We start from the raw sequence: 18,441 nt of genomic DNA on the forward strand, positions 1-18,441 counted from the left end.
TGACTTAGGGAGACGGTATTTCCTTTTCTTAACCCACTTAGCTGCATTTTATTATTATTTCAAAGTGAAATATCTAATCTTCAAACAAGCTTTGTAATAACAATTGATTAGTTCTGCCAATTCCTTTACAAATTTGGTTATCTACAGTTTATTTTTGTGTGGTGTAAGTAAATATAATGACAGACATACTCTCCAGTTGCAGTGCAGTTGTTTGAGTTGGGTTATAGATAGAGAGTTTAACCTGTAGTTTTAGCCAGGAAAGAAACTTCTATATGAAGTTATGAAGCTGCTAAATTATATAAAGTAGAAGAAAAACCTGAATCGGACAGAAAAATGTTTCTTTCAATGTTTGCTTATATAGACTTGTTTCTGCTTCTGAAAATCTGGATTTGAATGATAAACAGACATGCACCTGAGCTGCAAAATCTCTGATATACCTATACAGAGAAACCTTCTCAAGGGTTCAGGAATTTTGATTATTATTTCAGGTTTTTTTGTTTTATTTCCTACTGCACCCTATGTGTGGTCATCTGTATCCATGCTGATTGTGTGTCAAAGGCTGTCATTTTGTTATGATAGTGTTTTACACTACTTGTTAGAAGAATAAGTGACTCCAGAAGGTGTAAGAATCAAGGGTCCAGTGACAAAAATTGGGTAATGATGACCTGCTGTCACTCTTGGATCTTGACTCAGAGTTGTGGCTTTTTTTCCTTTTTTTTTTTTAAGACCAAAGTTTAAGGTGGACTCAATGCTTGTTTTTCTTTGTAAACATGGTAAGCTTCTGCTAGTGAGAGAGATATTACCTTTAGAAGGTCTTATGATATGGTCCCACCATGAGATGTTTCTTGTCCATCTGCAGTATTTTGCCTCTGTGTTTTCACCCACGTGCTCAGCAGAGCCAACTGACAGGGCTGACATCCAACAAGCCATGAGGGATCCCAAAACTGTAGAGAGGAGAAGCCTTCAGGGCTAGAGCTGCCGTGATAGGTCTCATGCTGTGGACCACTTCTCACCATGATATTTGCCTTGCTTAGGTGGCAGAACAGATATGTGTTTGCATGTCTGTCACGTGGCCCACTGCTTGGCGCAGAGCTAGATTCCCTTGTCTGTCTTACGATCTGATGTTGTACCAGTTGTAATTCTAGAAACTTGCAAAGTTTGTTTCTGGTAGGGTGGTTTGGTTTTGTCTCCTATTTGTAAGAATTGTTTATACATTTGTAATCTTATAGCTGATAGAAAGCAGTCATGGCACAGGGTGTGATCCAACTCCAACGTAAGTCACAAGGACTTTTTTCTATGAGGTTAGATTGAAGTTGTACAAGACCTAGCGTGAACCATTACAGATTCAGCAGCTAATGATGAAAGGGAGAGCTTGACTGCTAAACACCATATTGGTGTTTATTAACTGGCCACAGCTAATAAATAATAGCTATTTATGCCTATTAGCTGTCTGTAGGCTTTACTGCTGATCAAATGTTTACATGGTATATTGTAGTTAAGATGCTTGGTGTAGCAGATGATCATTTGCATACTTAAAAATTATTCCTTTGAGTGGTCTACCACAGCATCTTCATTCCATCCATAGGTATGAAATTTCCGCAGAACTGTATCTTCACTGTGCCTCAGTAACCCTTTAGAAACTAGAAAAGTTCCTTTGTTGAGCCATATAAAGAAATCCTTTGTATCAATATCCAGGGATCTTGCATTTCACTAGTCTCTGACCCCTTGTCATGTAACTCATGGTGCTTGGGAAATATTGATAAGCATTAGAAAAAGCAGTTGATGACGACTACACCAACTTCCCATTGGAAACTGAGTTTTCTGCTAATATAATATGACTTTAACAAACCTGTTAGACTCATTTCTGCAGAAGGGGAACAACCACTGAAGGACCAAATCAGTCACTAGTGCTGCCCAGTCTAGCACGGTAAAACATCTCTAGTATGCTTCCCCTTGTGCTCAGTTGGGCCTTTTAAAAGAAAGCAGACGTCCGGTGGTAAATCACTCTTCCACTCAGCTGCTGGCAACTAAAAGATGATTCTACCAGCAAAATTCCCATTGGAGATGGCTCTGGATTGCTCTCCCTCTCTTAATCCTGGAAAAGACTAAAGAGAGGGAGGTATGTCTTGAATTTTCATTACGCTTCCTTGAGAGGGGCAGGGTTTACCTTATAATTTGTGAACTGGCAGTGAGTTGGTCTCATGATGAATAGATGCCCTCTTGAGCTATTCTGGTGCAGTTATTTGGGTCAACTTGGTTTCCCTGCAGTTTTTTCAAGAATATCCACAAATGCTACTTCAAGTTGCACTTACCCCAAAGGATTTCTTGGAAATGGGAGCTCATTAAAGAGTCTTGTGTTACATTAGTAAATTACAGCCTTCTGCATTAAGGCCTGGTGGCAGCAGAGATTGATTCACATTAGAGTCAGTCTGTTCTGGCTTTTGAGAGAACTCTTTCCAGGGGTCTCTGCTTTTGCCTTAAGTCTATGATGTGAAGCTCGTGATTTTTTTCTCTTTTAATATTATTATTTTATTTTGGGAAGGTGGGGGGGAAGATGGAAAGGACTTGGTTGAGTGATGACTGTCTTTTGCAGACTTTCTCTGCATGAGGTAGATCTATTTATTGCTTGGAAGAATCCATCCATAATTCTTAAAGTTTGAACCAAATAAAGAATGTTTAGTCATTTTGTCTGTTTATGAGCACAGTCTCTCCATGACAGTGCATGGCTGCCCTCTGGCATCAAAAGGGTTAATATGGTCCATGTTTGGTATTATTAGAAACATGCTGGTATTGAAAGAGTTAAAGAAAGGGCCTTCAGGCAGTAAATGTTGAAAGATTATCCTAATTTTATTAGTGGTAAGTGTCTATGTTGTTCTTAACATGTCACCTCACTTGTTCAACAGAAAACTAAGCTATACAATACACTGATCATTTGACAAACCAAAGTAGTAACAATCTGTAATCCAACAAGCATTTTTTGACTTTATCCCAGTTCAGATTCACAAATGCAAATCAATTCTGTGTAATACTATTTTAGAGATTAGAAGTTATGTAGTAGGTCTGATCAACTTTCCCCCTGCTCTAGAAAGAGAAAGAGTTAAATATATCCAATAATAAAAGTAAAACACTCTAAACATATTACAAAAAGGAGAAGCTGATTTAATGGTCTAATGAGGCCATCTTCCAGAGACTTGTTTTGTGTAGGGCTTGCTTTGACCTTTCACTTTGCTCAGGAGCCCAACGCTTCATTTTTCACATTCTTGCAATTACGTTAACGCTTCAAGCATTTCTGACTCCAAGTCAGCTAGCAACACCAGGCATAACTCAACACTGTGAGTTTTTCTCCTCTCTGTAGATTCATTAACAGGTCACCGGGGTCCCAACTGAAATTTAAAACTGACTGGTTCTGTTGGGTTAGCTGAGTTATAGCAAAGGAGATGGCAGGAAAGGGGGTGAGAGAAGGGGAGAGGAGAGAGAAGACCCTGGGGTTTTGGCCAGGGAATATATGTGTAAAAACTGTAAGTGGAAGATTAAAAGGTGTGTGTAGCTTTATCATCCACCCTTTTCTTTTGAGAGGAAAAAACACATCTGAAAGTCTTCTGGGGTATTGTGTTTTCTTTATCCTTTGTGAAACAAAGTGAAAACAGCCCCTGCCTTTACATGAAAGGCTAAATGACTTCTAGAATTTGGCATCAGTTTGTACCACAGTGATGGATGTGATGCTCCCAGTCTTTAATTCTTATTTAATTTCTTTATGGATATTGCAAATAATGAATATGGCAGATTATGCATGAAAAGTGAGAAATAAATCTTTTTAAGGTTTAAAAACATGTGGTCTATAGGAAAACACCAGGGAATAATTTCAGTTTCATATTTTATGATACCAGGATTGTATATATTTTATGATACTTTGTCATATTCATAGTTCAGTCACTCAAAGGGCCTGTTTTCCTTCAGGACCTTTCAGGAAGGCCAGCATCTTTTTAGGATTAGACTTGGGTGACTAACTGGATCATAAGTGAGAAGCCAGAGACAAGAAACTTCTTATAGGTTATAGGGCAGTAAAAATATAAAGGAGTATCATATCCACTCTGCTTTACCCATGTGAGTGAGTAACTCATTGATATGTGGGTTTCTTGGCTTAGTGGCTTTTTTTGATGGGACTACTTGTGCTGAATGATCTGGCCCTTTATAAATAATATCTGAGGCTACTCTCTAGGGCAAATCTCAAAGTAATTTTGAAGCACTTATGTGCAAGTTTGATGTTTGTCTCACAAATCTGCCCACAATAGCCTTCTTTGGCAAAGATTCCTAATCTGATTCAGGGCAAAGTCAACTGAAATACTAGCTGAAATTACGCATTGTTCACAGGTTAACTCTCTGGATTGGTGCTTGTTGGAAAAATTAGGTAGTATATTTCTTATTCAGCATATACAATCTTGTAATAACTATAGTATTAAATCAAATTTGTTTACAAAACTAGCTGACAAAGCCCAAAGCCCAAATACTATTCTAGTATTGGAAACTCTACTAGAACTACATAAATCTTTGAACCAAACTCCAGTAGTCAGAAAAAGGAGAGAAATAGGTTGATGTTAGTAATAATTAAAAAATAACATATTCGTGCAAAGTCTTTGGAAACAATTCCAAAAGCTAATGCTACAGCTTCTTTTTCTTAGTCCTGTAAATAAGCCTGCTGAAGCTAGTATGCATATTCATCATAATATTCAGAACATAATTTTCCTTTGTATTTTTACTTATAAAGGTATAGGGTATGGTTTTATTGGAAGAGAGCAGTCTTCTATAAGAAAGAAAATTCCTCATAGAAAGGCTCAAACATCCAGACTGTGAAAAATCAAACTTCCTATTAAATAATGCTTCACTGGAGTTGCATTATTTCAGAAGGCACAGCCCTCATAAAGGTGAACTGTATGAAGTATGAAAAACTCTTAAAGAACAATGACTTTTTTCAGCTGAGGAAGATACAGGAAGCAAGTAGCCCTAATTAATTCATCTTTTCCTTTCAAGTTTGAGAGGCCCGTCCTTGTGTTGATATGTATGAGTAATTCCCATTAATGGTGGTGGGAGTTACGCATGTGCATTGACAGAAGAATAGACCCCTCAGTGTTCAAAGCACATGAAATTTACATTTTTTCCATTGCTGTAATTGAGATGTTGACAAATTGAAGAATATTGATGAGCCTTTGTTTTAAGTATTTCTTGCCAAGTTTGCTTTATTTTTTCATGGTTTGAACAATGGTGTGGGTTCAGCAGCAATGAATAATAAGGGTAGAGTAAAGATAACTTTGTATTTCAATATTTTGATGTGCCTGTATGAAATAAATTCTTAGGCAAATGGAATATGTTGTTTTAATCATTAGCTATGCATGAAAGAAAAATTGATGTTGACATCTTTGCTGTAAAATCGTTGTAATGGGGCCTTCCTTACAATTCATTTTTGTAAAATTCATTTTGTACATTTTGCAGCAATTGAACAATCCTTGCACTGTGAATAGGCAGAATTCCCAGAAATACTGAGACAGTTGGCCCAGTAACTGCTGAGCTCACACTGCACACCACATGCACATTAACCATGATGATGCCAGAACCAGCGTAGCTAAATATAGTCAAATTTTAGTATTCTCCCATCCTTTCTTTCTGTCTATTGTATAAACAAATATATCTTTTTGCAGTTTTTGTTTGATTGCTGAAGTCAGCAAACATTTATGTCCCTACCCACTTTTCAATAAGTAACATTAAAATTTCATAGGGAATATTCACTTCACTATACAGTTTTCTAATAATCAGGCTGGTAGCAACTGCAGATTCCTCACCCTTTATTAAATTAAAGCTAAGAATGCATATGTGGTGTTTAAAATATTATACTTGTATTTATTCGTAGTTAAGTTTCTCACCTCACTCTTACCTTTGAATCCACGTAGGTTTCTATGTTTAGGTGTACATAAAAATCTATATACACATTAGAAAACATTTACTTCCATATTTGTAGTAAGTTGTGCTGGAGTTTCAAATGCAGCCTAGTAAAACTCTGTCAATGGAATGTTTTCAGAGTGCCAGTAATCTCTTTAAAATAACCCTAAATACAATATGACAGATGCCATCTGGAATAATCTTTTCCTAGTTGTTTTCAGCTTTTATTTTTTCCTACAGCTAAGTTCATGTAAAACTGGTCACTAACTGTTATGGTAAACATAGTGAACTCTTTCCTCCACTTTTGTATATGAACGTTTGGAGAAAATAACTACAAAATTTTACTTAAGAGATTGTTACTGTTGAGAGGTTTGCCTCTGTCTTCATGTTTCTGAGTTTTTTAAATATGTGTATATTTGAATATATATATTTATTTATGTGTGTGTATTTCAAAATAAAAAGGTAAGATTCCCCCTTAGGCCATTCTTTCCATCTCAGATTCTACTCAGCCTAATCCAATTTGCCTCCAAATGTTAGATAACATCCCATTTGGTAAATTATAATTATATGTTTGTTACAATATTAATGGTTTCATAATGCAACACATTCAAATACACAGTATCAAGTGCTTAAATGTCTTCCTGTGTTGTTACAGACTAATTTCTTCCTATATATACCAATTTATTTGAAAGATCTGGTGTTGGAATCTCTGGATTTCTTTTTCTTTAACTTAGTTGTGTAAAGGGATGTCTCCTGATGCCTGTTAGAGTTTAATTTAGAGTAGTAATTAAACTTGAATACTGCCTCATAAACAAAAGATAAACAATAAACCAGCCATGTTCCCTGCTGTTTCATAGCTTTTTTTCCCAGATGTTTTAGTCCGATAATTTTTACATAGTGAACTACCTAGCATGGAGTGCTATAGACAGAGGTCAAGGCCTAGCTCTTTGTAATGATTTTATAAAAACTTTTCATTAAAGAAATGGTAGAGTTTCGTTGTGTAGCTGATAAAATTGTCAGATACCAAAGGACACTCATTAATTGACTTTTTAATTCTTTCCCTCTTGTTTAGCAAGACGGCACTAATTAAAAAAAACAAGCCATAAAATTTCTTTTAACTGTTGATGACCAAGGAATGTTACTATTTCTTAATACGAGAGTGCCTGAACAGTACATTGGAATCCCCTCCGTCATCCTTGAAAAATAAAAATGCCCTTGCAGGAACTTCTCTCTCCATGTTGATCCTAAGCAACTACGTAAATGTTCACAGTGGAAGGCTTTTAATTTTTCAAACTGCTCCTCAGGCTGCTGAAGCTTGTGTGTCCATCTCTGGACCACTCCTCTGCCAGCCATGATCTTTCTAATTGCCAGGTACTGGTAGGCCGTTCAGCTGCAGAAGCCATGTTATTTTCACTGGGTGGGGTAATTACTGAAAGCTGAGAATAGCTGCACTAAAGACACAGGGATACTTTCATGATCCCATTAGCATAAGAGAGGGTAAATTATTCATGCCAAGTGAGGATTCTATGGGGAAAAGTATAGTTAATGCACATAGTTTTTAAATGTATCCCTTTCTGCTCTGAGACTAAATTCTTGTTGGATTCAGTTCTCAGACATTTACGGGAAAGCTCTAGTGGCATGTTAGATGCAGTTCATCTCTCTCTGTTTGCAGCGCTCTCAATAGAGACCATCTGGCACAGATCCAAAAGGTGATTAAACAAAATGATCAGCTCTTGTTGCTGTGTTACATGTCCAATACTCTGGATTAAAAAACATGACCCACAACAGTCCGCTAACATAATTTTTTTTTTCCTCCTCTTTCCCATTCCCCTGAAAGAATTCAGATGGTCCACAAATGTCTATGCCATCTTTGTGTCCTTATGGCCCATAATCATGAACAGGTTGTGCAAATGGCTCTTTCTCTAACACGGTCTGTTCCAGCAGCATAGAAACATTTCATATTAATTGGGTCAGTCTAATGTTCATAACGACATGGGGAAAAATTACCCAAATATGTTCCTATAGTAAACCCTTAAAATGTGCCTTTCTCCGATTAGAAAAGTGAAATTAGACATTAGGCTCATGTAGCTGATTTATTTTTTAGGACAGAGGAAAATCAAAGCATGACACTGTCATCTGCTTAAAGTAGTTTAAAGCCCCCTCTAACCAAATAAAAAAAAAGGGGGGAGGGGTAAGCTGTGGTTTAACACCACAATCAGGGAATGAATTTACAGTGCTATTCAGAATAGTACTCCCTTATCATAAACAAGCTGATAATCACACTGAATCTAACTCCCAATTAGCTCTTTCTTTGCTCAGAGAGATCAGTGTGCATGTCCTCCTTAAGCCGTGATATGTTGCTGGTGAGTCAGACAGAACGCTTGTATACCTTACATCATATTCAGAATGTAAGGATTAATGCAATATATTTACCAAAAAAACCAGCTAATCAGCAAGGTAATTTTTCAAACAAATCCATTTAATGCTTGAATTAAGGTAAAAATGCCAAGACTTTGAAGAGAGGACATATGTATCTTATCTTTTTGGGGTTGCATCAAATGCCAAGTACTAGTGTAAATTTAACAGAAACCAGACATTGTTGGAAAATAATTAAAGAAATATTGAAATTAAACCTACCATATGAGTGAAATATTTGTAGGCCCGTTTTGTTGCATGCATAACAATTTGCATGGAATTGAACAGTATTTCTTTCTCTTTACTTCTTGAGTTGTACTTTGTCTAATATGGCAGAGGAATCACCTCTGTGTATTCAGCTATAGGACTGGAGGGATCTATTTCATGTTGAAGATGTTTACAGTTCAAAATCAGTAGGTTTACTTAGAGGAGAAATTTATTTAAAAAACAAAACCAAAACCAAACCAAAACAACAACCAAAAAAACCCAAAGCAAAATAAAACAATAACAAACAACAAAAAAATCCAAAACAAACAAAAACCAAAAAACCTGAAAGGCTTCAAATCTATGCCAAGAAAAATCAAATTCCACTTTTGAAAGCTTAGAAGATCCACTGAGGCTGTTAGCATCCCTTACTGTGCAAGGTTGTTGTGGTTTAACTCCAGCCAGCAGCTCAGCTCCCCACAGCCACTTGTCCATCCCCCCCAGCCAGTGAGATAGGTGAGAGAATCAAAAGGGTAAAAGTGAGAAAACTCATAGTTTGAGATAAAGATAGTTTAACAGGTAAAGCGAAATGAGGAATTCAGCACTTCCCCTCAGCAGGCAGGTGTTCAGCCATCTGAAGAGAAGCAGGGCTCCATCATGCGTAAGGGTGACTTGGGACAACAGCTGCCATCACTCTGAGCATCTTAACCTTCCTCCTTCTTTCTGCAGCTCTATAAGCTGAACATGGCACCAAATGGTGGGGGATATCCCTTTGGTCACTTGGGGTCATCTGTCCTGGGTGTGTTCCCTCCCAAGTTCTTGTGCAACCCCGGTCTCCTTGCTGGTAGCGTGGGGTGAGAAGCACTTCTGCTTCTTTGTTTGATGCTGGACAAGTGCTACTCAGCAGTAAAAAAACATGCCTGTGTTATCAACACTGTTTCCAGCACAACTCAAAACATCGCCCCATACTAGCCAATGTGAAGAAAATTAACTCTACCCCAGATAGAACCAATACAAAGGTGAAAGCCATGGGTAAAAGGCACAGACATGTCCAGAGTGCTCAGAGCAGGAGGGCAGACTCCCCCAGCTCAGTGCAGCCTGGCGAATGGAAGAGACCCACATAGCCTTGCGGGGCTTAAGGCTATTACAGGGCAACTCATGCTCTGTTATCATGCTGATTTTCAATTGATTTTTTGCTGTACAGTACTTGTTGAAGACCCTCTAGAGCATCAAACACCGCATTATGGCACTACACTTTGTAGTACGCTGGCCCTTAGTTTTAATGCCTTGTCTTTGCCTGAGGAGTGCTAACCACTCCATGATTGCTCCAGCTTCTGAGCAGCTTCTATATCTGGGGAAGTAGAACAGGTGAAGAAGATTTGGCAGCTGAGTTTAGCTGGCTCTTAATGTGATTTGTTGCATTTGTTTATAGTTCTCAATTTTCAAACCATTCTGATTTTGAACTACTGTAAAATGTTGCTTTTGATTTATAAAATCACTTCTCATGAAAGTAACTGATTTCAGGGTACTAATAAACCCAAATCTGGGTCTGGTGTACTTTCAATAACAGGTGTTAGAGGTTGTTAAAACTGGAACTGAGGTTGCAGGAAGCTTAGTACAGGCTAAAGTGAGTGATTTCTCCTATTTTCTACGTTCCTATTTCTTCACTTGAGTCATTGTATCACTCAGATAAGCTTTCATTTGCTAAAAAATAAAGCCATCTACATGAAAGTCTTGATAAGCTGATGATTTTTAAAATTAGATGAGTGTCTATATGTTTAGGATCTCATCTTCAAATAAATGCTTACCATTTTAATCAATGGTTTCTACTGGTTTGTGTAAGTCTTTGTGCATGCAGTAGAAGATGTAAACGAGGTTTTAAAACTGTTTACAATGATAACAAAGTACACTTGAAAATACATGTAGGAATTTTTATTTGCAACTCTCTGGTGTTACGTGAGCTATAAAAAAGCAGTGTAGTCATAAAGATAGGATAATACAGGGAAACAGTGATGACCACCTTAACTACTCCACTATCTGCACAATGATCCAAATGTTTGGTCCCTGGAAAGACATCTGTTATTTTGGTGGCCTCCCTGTAGCTTCTCAGTTTGTTGCCATGAGGTAAAGATATGTATGTCTACCCAGCAACTCACTGCAGAAATGAATCCAATAGGACTTTGTGTAAGTTACATGCCCTCTCTGACATGTGGTCTTCCTCATCTGTACAATGACTTCTAGAGTACTTAGATGTTCCATGAATGATATGAAATGGTCATCTGTTGTCATGGACTACTCTGATATTACAGGAATGCAGGGTTATATAGAAAATTCTTCTATCGGCGTTCTTTTATTGGCGTTCTTCTATTGGCCTTCCTGAATTTCATAAAATTAGCTCTGGATATACTGCATTTGTAAATTATTGTATTAGTTATTTAAAAACACTTATTCCTTTTTCAACAAAGGTGAAAAAAGATGAATTAAATACTCGATCTTTTAACTTCATATAGTTTTTAATGAACAAGACTTACGAAGTGATAAATAAAGAATGACATGGATTGCATCACCAGTTCTTTAGTGATGTTTCCATAAAGATGAAAAGTCTCAAGTAGTGTTTCCAATGTTTAAAAAATTGTTATATCACTATACATGTGTTTTATATTCCTTGTATATATGCCTTGTTTAGTGGGGTTTTTTTGTTTTGTTTTTTTCTCTCTCTCCCTGAACAACCATAGTAAACGCAGATCAAGGAAAACTTGTTCATTTTTAGGTCTTAGGGACTCAATGGTGATGTTGGTTTTAAAAAAGATTGTGTAATGCGTTGTCTTTTTATTTTTTTCTTCTTTAGGAATTCCTTGGTACTCTAGAGCAGGTTGTGATGCTTAGTGACCTTGCACATCAATAGCTCTGTATTTTAAACATGGACACTGATTTTTCTCATCCATGGCCTACTCTGTTGCCTACGAGTTTTCAGCATAAGCAAAGGCAGTGGTGGCTAAGAATGAAAGCTTAGGGCACCAGAACTGGCAGCAGTATTATCATGAATAGTCTGCTTACTATTTAGATATTTTTTGTTAGCTATGAAATACCTCATATGTGTTTGAGAGGGGGAATTAATAACATTTTACATAGTTATTTTACAGTTGTTTATTACTGCTTTTAGTCTTAATAAGTGCACCAATCTAGCAGCTTAAGAATAATACAGAACTTAAGAATAATATTTTAAAACATGACAAATAGATATCTTGATCACAGTTACAGTACTTATGAGAGATCTGTCTTTTGTTGATGAATCAGCAGAGGACTGTCCAGAGAAGGACTGAAGGAAGGCGGTGGGAGTCAGTTAAAAGCAGTTCTTCCTTCTCAGAAGAGAGAAGAGAAAGACATTATTTGCATAAGATCCTGATGCTTCTTGCATGGAATCAGTAGCAATAGCAAGGGTGCTGCTACTTTCAGATCTGCAAAGTTTGGGTCAAATGCATCCAAATAAATGAAAGCAAAGCATGATTCTCTTATCTTAAAAAACAAAGACATGAAAAAACACCTCTATTAGTTTTTTTACGATTTCCATAGACACTACTGCCATTAAGACCTGTAGGATCTACAAAAAGACAGCTATAAAATTTTAATACTTCCTATTATATTTTGGAACAAACTTTCATCATGCCTTATATTTTAGAGAGCAAATGTTAGTAAGCACCAGGATTTTTTATTTGAACAGCAAAGTTTTGAATCACTTTTTTTCCTCTGGTGGTTTTTAAATGTTAAATTGAGCTTCAGAGAAGAATTAATTTGTGCTTTCAGTTCAGTTAATTTCTTGAAATGCTAACAGTTTTTAAAATCTATTAGAGAGAATAAACTTATGCAGTAAATTTAAACTTAACTTTAAGGAATTAGACTGCTTCTCTTTGATTGCACTCAATACAGTAATTCAGGTAGGTGTGGAGCTGGAGAAAGTAAATGATTCTTTGTTTTCTGCTGTTACATATGGGTGATTTATAAGTGACAGCCGCAAAGCCTGGCTGTTTTTAGGTTATTTGTGAATCTGTCTTTACTCCAGCATAAGGAGCGAACACAGGGAAATTGTCTGGTAGCAGAGTTGGCATGATGGTCCTGGTGACCCTGTTCCTACCTACAGCTGGGGCAGTGAGCCCAGGAAAGAGCAAGACAAAGTGGTTTCCCCCTGCTTCACTGACTTCCCAGCTGCTTGGAGGCTGAAGTCTATTGCTAACTCCAGATGCTCAAACTTGCACTGAGTTCAGTCCTAAACTGATGGCCTCATAGCTCGTGGAAAGAGCTCAAATTATTTTATGGATGGTTACCCTTGCACACTTTTGGCACTAGACATTCCTCACGCACAGGCTAAGATTGGGGTCTTCTACTTTCTTGTGTAAACAGAGCATTTGGTCTAACTGACAATGATTGGTGGAGCAGCCATGAAAGTGAGAGAGGGGAATTCAGCAAAGTTTCTATTAATATGTGATTCATACCATGAAATTTTTTTACAACCCTGGCATTTAATTCTTAAATAAGTAAAGAGTGCACTTTTCCTTATAATCTTGTGTTATGCCCACCATATTGTGACAACAATTGTTTAAGCAATTATGTATGTTTAAATCTTCTTTGAGCCCCTCTACATACAGCTGTAAGTTCGTCATACTTAGACTAAAGGTAGTCCCTATTTGCAGAGAGTTCAGGAGAGTGAATATAGTAAATACATATATATAATGTTATTGCAGGACTTGGTGCTAAGGTTTTAAGTAATTTACAAGTGTAAAATTTGGAAACTCGCATGAACTCCCTCTCTAATTTTACACTCCTTCTTAAAGACGATGGAACATCACTTAAATAGTACAAATCAAAATTTTTCAGCTTGGATCTTCCTTCCTAATTCCTCACACGTTAGGTTTACCACTTACTGATGGTTCTCTGTTTTATGAGACTCCTGACCCTTTACATCTGTTAAAGGGGATAGTTCAGAATGAAGATAACCTCCTACTCAGTAGGACTGCAATATTCTCTTAGCTCCTACTAGATGCTTGAACAAGCAGAGGGCTTAAGTGAAATCCTTTAGCTGAGCCAAAATCTGTTCTTATTTAGGGACTAATCCAAAGCCTGTTAAATCAACAGAAAGAGACTTTGGTTGACTTCAGAGAGCTTTGGATCAGGCCCTTCCTTGCTAATACATCTGAAATCAATGGAGGTACATTAGGCTTCTTCCTAATGTTTTTTAGGAAAAAAAAGGGAGAGGAATCATCCTTTATACTTGACATATTGAGGTCTTGGTGCTCAAATAGTGCTCCAAGTACATCATTGAGACGACAATAATTTTGACTTGATTACACTGCTTGGTGTTCATGGACTCTCATTCAGCTGGATAGATAATTCAGTTGTTTAAAACAACCATGTATGCTGTGCATCCACCTCGTGCCCAAACATTATCTTTGTTTGCTAATGTTTTATATCAAGAAATTTCTTGCAAAAAGTAAAAACGGAGGGTGTCAGTTCTTATATTGGATTTCTTTTTGTATTTTTATGTTATTAGATTGTTAAGAAAGCTGTTTTGAATGAAAAATACTCAGTCCATAGAACATGTAAAACCCAAGGAGTGTAACTTTTACTGTCAGTTCCCCGCCTTGAGAGAATTATTAAAGCCCCATGTCTTCTGTATAGCCAAAAGGCTGTTACCTTTTTATTTCTTCATTAATGCCTTTTATTTTTATTTCTCAGTGTTAAGATGAAATCCAAATTATAATTTGCCATTTGTTTAATAATTAACATTATGGAGATGACAAATATTTTTAGGCAAGAAATGGCAAAGGATTAAAATTCCTATGTATATTTCAGCACAGACTTTCCATTTTCTGAAGTGCCTACAGTAACAGAAGTAGGACCTCAGTCTGGAAAAGGTTTTTTTTTTTTTACCTTACTCTGTATATTAAAGACCCATTACTGAAATGAAGAAGCTCACATTAAGGTTAATATTGACCAACTCAGCCTTTGTAACATTTGTTTTCAATTCACACTTTTGCTCTAGCCATAAACTCTAAGTATTTGCCCTAAAAATAAAGTTGGTAAGTTTTGCCTCCTTTAGCTTATTAGACTTCTGATTAGATTTCACATGCTTCTGAATCCATGCACTTAAGATTCATTTTGTGTATTCAGGCACTTAACATATTTTGTGCAAAACATCTGTCACAATGTGAAAATGTGTTTAAGTAAGTAATATTTCTAGTTCATAACTTTTTTTTTGGTGATAAATATCTTTCTAGATGCAAAGTGTTAATTAATGCTTTGTTTTAATAGACTTATATTTATTCAGGAATGTTTTATCCATTTTATGTAAAATGGTAGATTCTATAAATTTAGAGTATTACAAAATTAAATTTTGATTTAGAGGTTACCAAAATGATAGTGAATATACTTGCCTTTCATTTTAGGGAAACAGGGATAGGCTGATCTGTGCTACCATCTCATATGACTTAAAATTTTGCATGTTCTGTTCTTTGCTTGTGCAATGATTTTAAAAAGAGGAAAATTACTGCAGTGCTCCTACTTCAGTCCAAGAGAGAAGTAACAATGCAGTTTTCCAGTTAAAAAAACAGCATAACAAAGACTATCATATGAGTGTTGAATGTTTCTTAGATTTTAATTGCTTATAGATTTTACTGTTTTCTTTCAGTTTTACGAGCCCATATCTGAACTTCACTATAGTTCACAAACTTACTTTAGATGTTGTTGATAGATAACCACTGTGTATGGCCTGTTTTCTTCTTTCTTCTCTCAGAATAATGAAGTTCATCCTACCTTATCTATTTCAAGAAAAACTTCTGTGGTGCATATCTACATTGACAGATGAAACACTTTCATTTATCTGTGAATTGGTTATCCTAATTATTTCCCTGAGTGAGATGTTATTAGCAGTTCATATTCCCAGCTCTGAGCATAGTTTGGCATAAAGTTGTGTGTATGAGCAAGGTTTTATGAAGGAAGGGCTTTACTGATTTTTTAAAAGATCTTTCATTCATGCTATTAATCTATAAATCAGGCTCAGCTAAAAATTTGCCCCTTTTTTATTGTTTTGTTTTCTCTTCTGAACCTGAATTTGGGTAGACCTTTCTAATCTGGTAATTCATCAGCAACATTCAGGGTTTGGTTTCAAACCCCTCTCTGCTTTCTTGTAAACTAATCCTACAGTCATAGGACCACCAAAGAGAATGTCATTTTAGCTAGAAGTCCACACTGTCAGAATTCAGGTTTACTATATGCCAATTAACCCTCCTTTAAGCTCTTCCAAATGGCTATCAATCTGGTTTGTTTAAAAGAAATAAGCTGTCCTTTTATTTTAGAACTAGGAAAGAATTTTACATCTTTCTAAAGCAATTTTCTGCATTCTTACTGACTTCATTGATGTGAATGTAAAGTACACAATAGGTCAAATTCTGACTTCAGTGGGAGTTGGTGGGAGCACAGTCTGTACATCTGAAAGCAGACTTGATTCAATCTCAGTGTGCCTGTGCAGCAAAAAAATATCTTATCTCTATATAATTTGTCTTCATATAATCAGTGAGTACAGATTTGAGTTTGTTTCTCTTGTTATTTCATGGCTGCCTTACAAGAGCTCAGAGGAGTTCTCAAATTCTTAGCGGGGGGGCATGTGTGTGTGTGTGTATTTTTTTCCTTGTTTATTCATATATAAGCATTTTACATGTTTCCTTAGAGAATTTCCTTGTAAGGTTCAGTTGTTCTTAAAAGACTGAGAACTCGTCTAGCGCATAATTTGTAAACTATGCAAAGAGCACCCTCCAGCTGAAGCAAACCCTAGAACCATCCACTTGGACCTGCTTTGCTTGCCACTGTAGGACTCTTGGATACAAGGGTCCTAGTTCAAACTGTGGTTGTAATGAGCAATACTCATGCACAATTAGATGTCCTGTGGAGGATCCATGTATTGGTCTTCTGTTCTAGTCTTCCATCAAACATCTGCTTGTTATAGCATGATTAATTTTCTTTTATATAATTTGAGAAGGATATTGTTTTTGGTCACCAAAAAAAGCATAACACCCTCTGCTCTTATGCCTTCTCCATGCTCATTAGCTGTTCTTGAGTTGTCTGTCTTTTTCCGTTGGAGTGAGGTATAACTTCTGTGAACAAAATGAGATTATTGAAACCAAAAGAAAATTGAGAAAGTCAGTTACACTGTGGGTAGGAATGTTGCTGTTAAATTCAGGTGAAACCATGGATTTTTTACTCGTGTGCTTTACCTTAAAACTGAGTAAAAGCTGTATCTCACATGCAGAAGAAAGACTTCATTTACACCAAGTTTCTTATACTGTAAATAACTGATTCAGCAGCCTTGATCCACTCAAATTTTACTTTCTAGCTGCCTTTTTATAACAGTGCTTTAAACACTGTTAGTTTGAAACTTATCACCTTATTTTTAGAATGTCATAGGTAGAAAATATTGACTTTAAAAAAATTCCAAGTAGTTTAGGCCTTTAACATAACATTAGAATATTTCCTTCTCTAAATCATCAGGCATATATTAAAAAGCAACTGTCAGTTGGTTTCCTTCCCGTCTTATATATATTAAGGTTATGACAATGGAAGTTCTAGGCTTAGCTTCCACTCCTCTTTTTTTTTCAATTTAAGTTAATAACTCTGGGGCATGTTCTCTAAGTTACATTAAGTATCCATGAAGGTAGGGTTTTTTGGTGGTGTTGTGTTCTTTGTTTGGTAGGTTTGGGGTTTTTGTGGGGTTTTTTTGTTTGTTTGTTTCTTTTGGGGTGGGTGTTTGTTGTTTTTTTGTTTTTTTGTTTTTTTAATAGTATGGGAAAGAATAGTAGGACATAAACCTTTTAAGAGTTGATTTTGTAAAATGTGTGGGATGGACAAAGGTTTATCAGGTTTTTCTTGAATCAGCCCACATCTGTTATAAGAAACAGTAGATCTGCAGACAGGCTATGGCTTTTCTCTTGTCCAGGGAAATCCATTGAATCTTGGCCTTCATTTAGGATTCCCTCCTCATGAGCAAATTCCCATGACCGCTTTTGAAGCTTTAAAAGCTTTGGTTTTGTTTTAAAAGGCCTCTGAGCATAGGCAGTGTTTTCATAAGCATTTAGAAACAAAAACTTCAGCTTTTAAACCTCCAAATGTCACTGTGGGGATTCACTTGGCTTCACAGCAGACCAAGTCTGAGATAACACCTGCAAGACATGTGTATCTGTGAGTGTGTATTTTGTGAAAATTGTGATGCATTATCTGAACTGACCCACAAATGTGACAGTGGTGTGTGTGTACATATAAATCTTATTGTTATGTTTTTCTGTTATTCAGTTTTAAGAGCAAGCTATTATTTTGGTTCTCTGGAATGACTGATTTGGATAAGCCGATTTTGGTTTTAGATTGTTTTAATGTCTTCTCCCTCTATGTCCTTTGATGCAAGCACTAACAAATCGTCTTCAGAAGAACAGATTGAGTGAGAGTTCATGGTTATGTTTCATTATCTAAAGGGTACTTAGTTTTTTGCTTCAGCCTTGCTGTTTTCTTCTGCAGTTGCACAATAAAAGGTAGTTTTCTGTAAGGAGATGGGTAATACCATATGTAAACCCAGGTCTGTTATTATTTGAGAAAAAATGTACAATAGAAATGAGCAGACAAGTTGTCAGGCTGGTGAAGTAACAGAAGTACTTATTTGCACTCCTTTTCAGCTCCATCTCTATGTGTCTTAAACACCTGAGGTGAAATTTTGTCATATTTTGGAGGGATGGGGATTTTCAGAATTAAGGATAAATACTGAATGAATATATTAGCACTGCCTTTCTTCTGTCCTGTGCTGTTCTCAAAACACCTGTTAAAAACAACCAAGCACATATTTCGAATTGATGATAC

The 18,441-nt window shown here is 36.4% G+C and overlaps 1 protein-coding gene across 1 annotated transcript in view; it reads left to right on the forward strand.

Annotated features, from left to right (window-relative positions):
- LOC113963091 (homeobox protein Meis2-like) overlaps positions 1–18,441 on the forward strand; it is a gene marked incomplete at its 3' end in the record, with an annotated part of 41,871 nt that overhangs the window by 15,963 nt on the left and 7,467 nt on the right. The window lies entirely within an intron of this gene.

Source organism: Neopelma chrysocephalum, unplaced genomic scaffold (assembly GCF_003984885.1).
Source record: "Neopelma chrysocephalum unplaced genomic scaffold, ASM398488v2 Primary Assembly neopelma1_191144, whole genome shotgun sequence".
In the NCBI taxonomy this organism is placed as follows: Eukaryota; Metazoa; Chordata; class Aves; order Passeriformes; family Pipridae; genus Neopelma; species Neopelma chrysocephalum.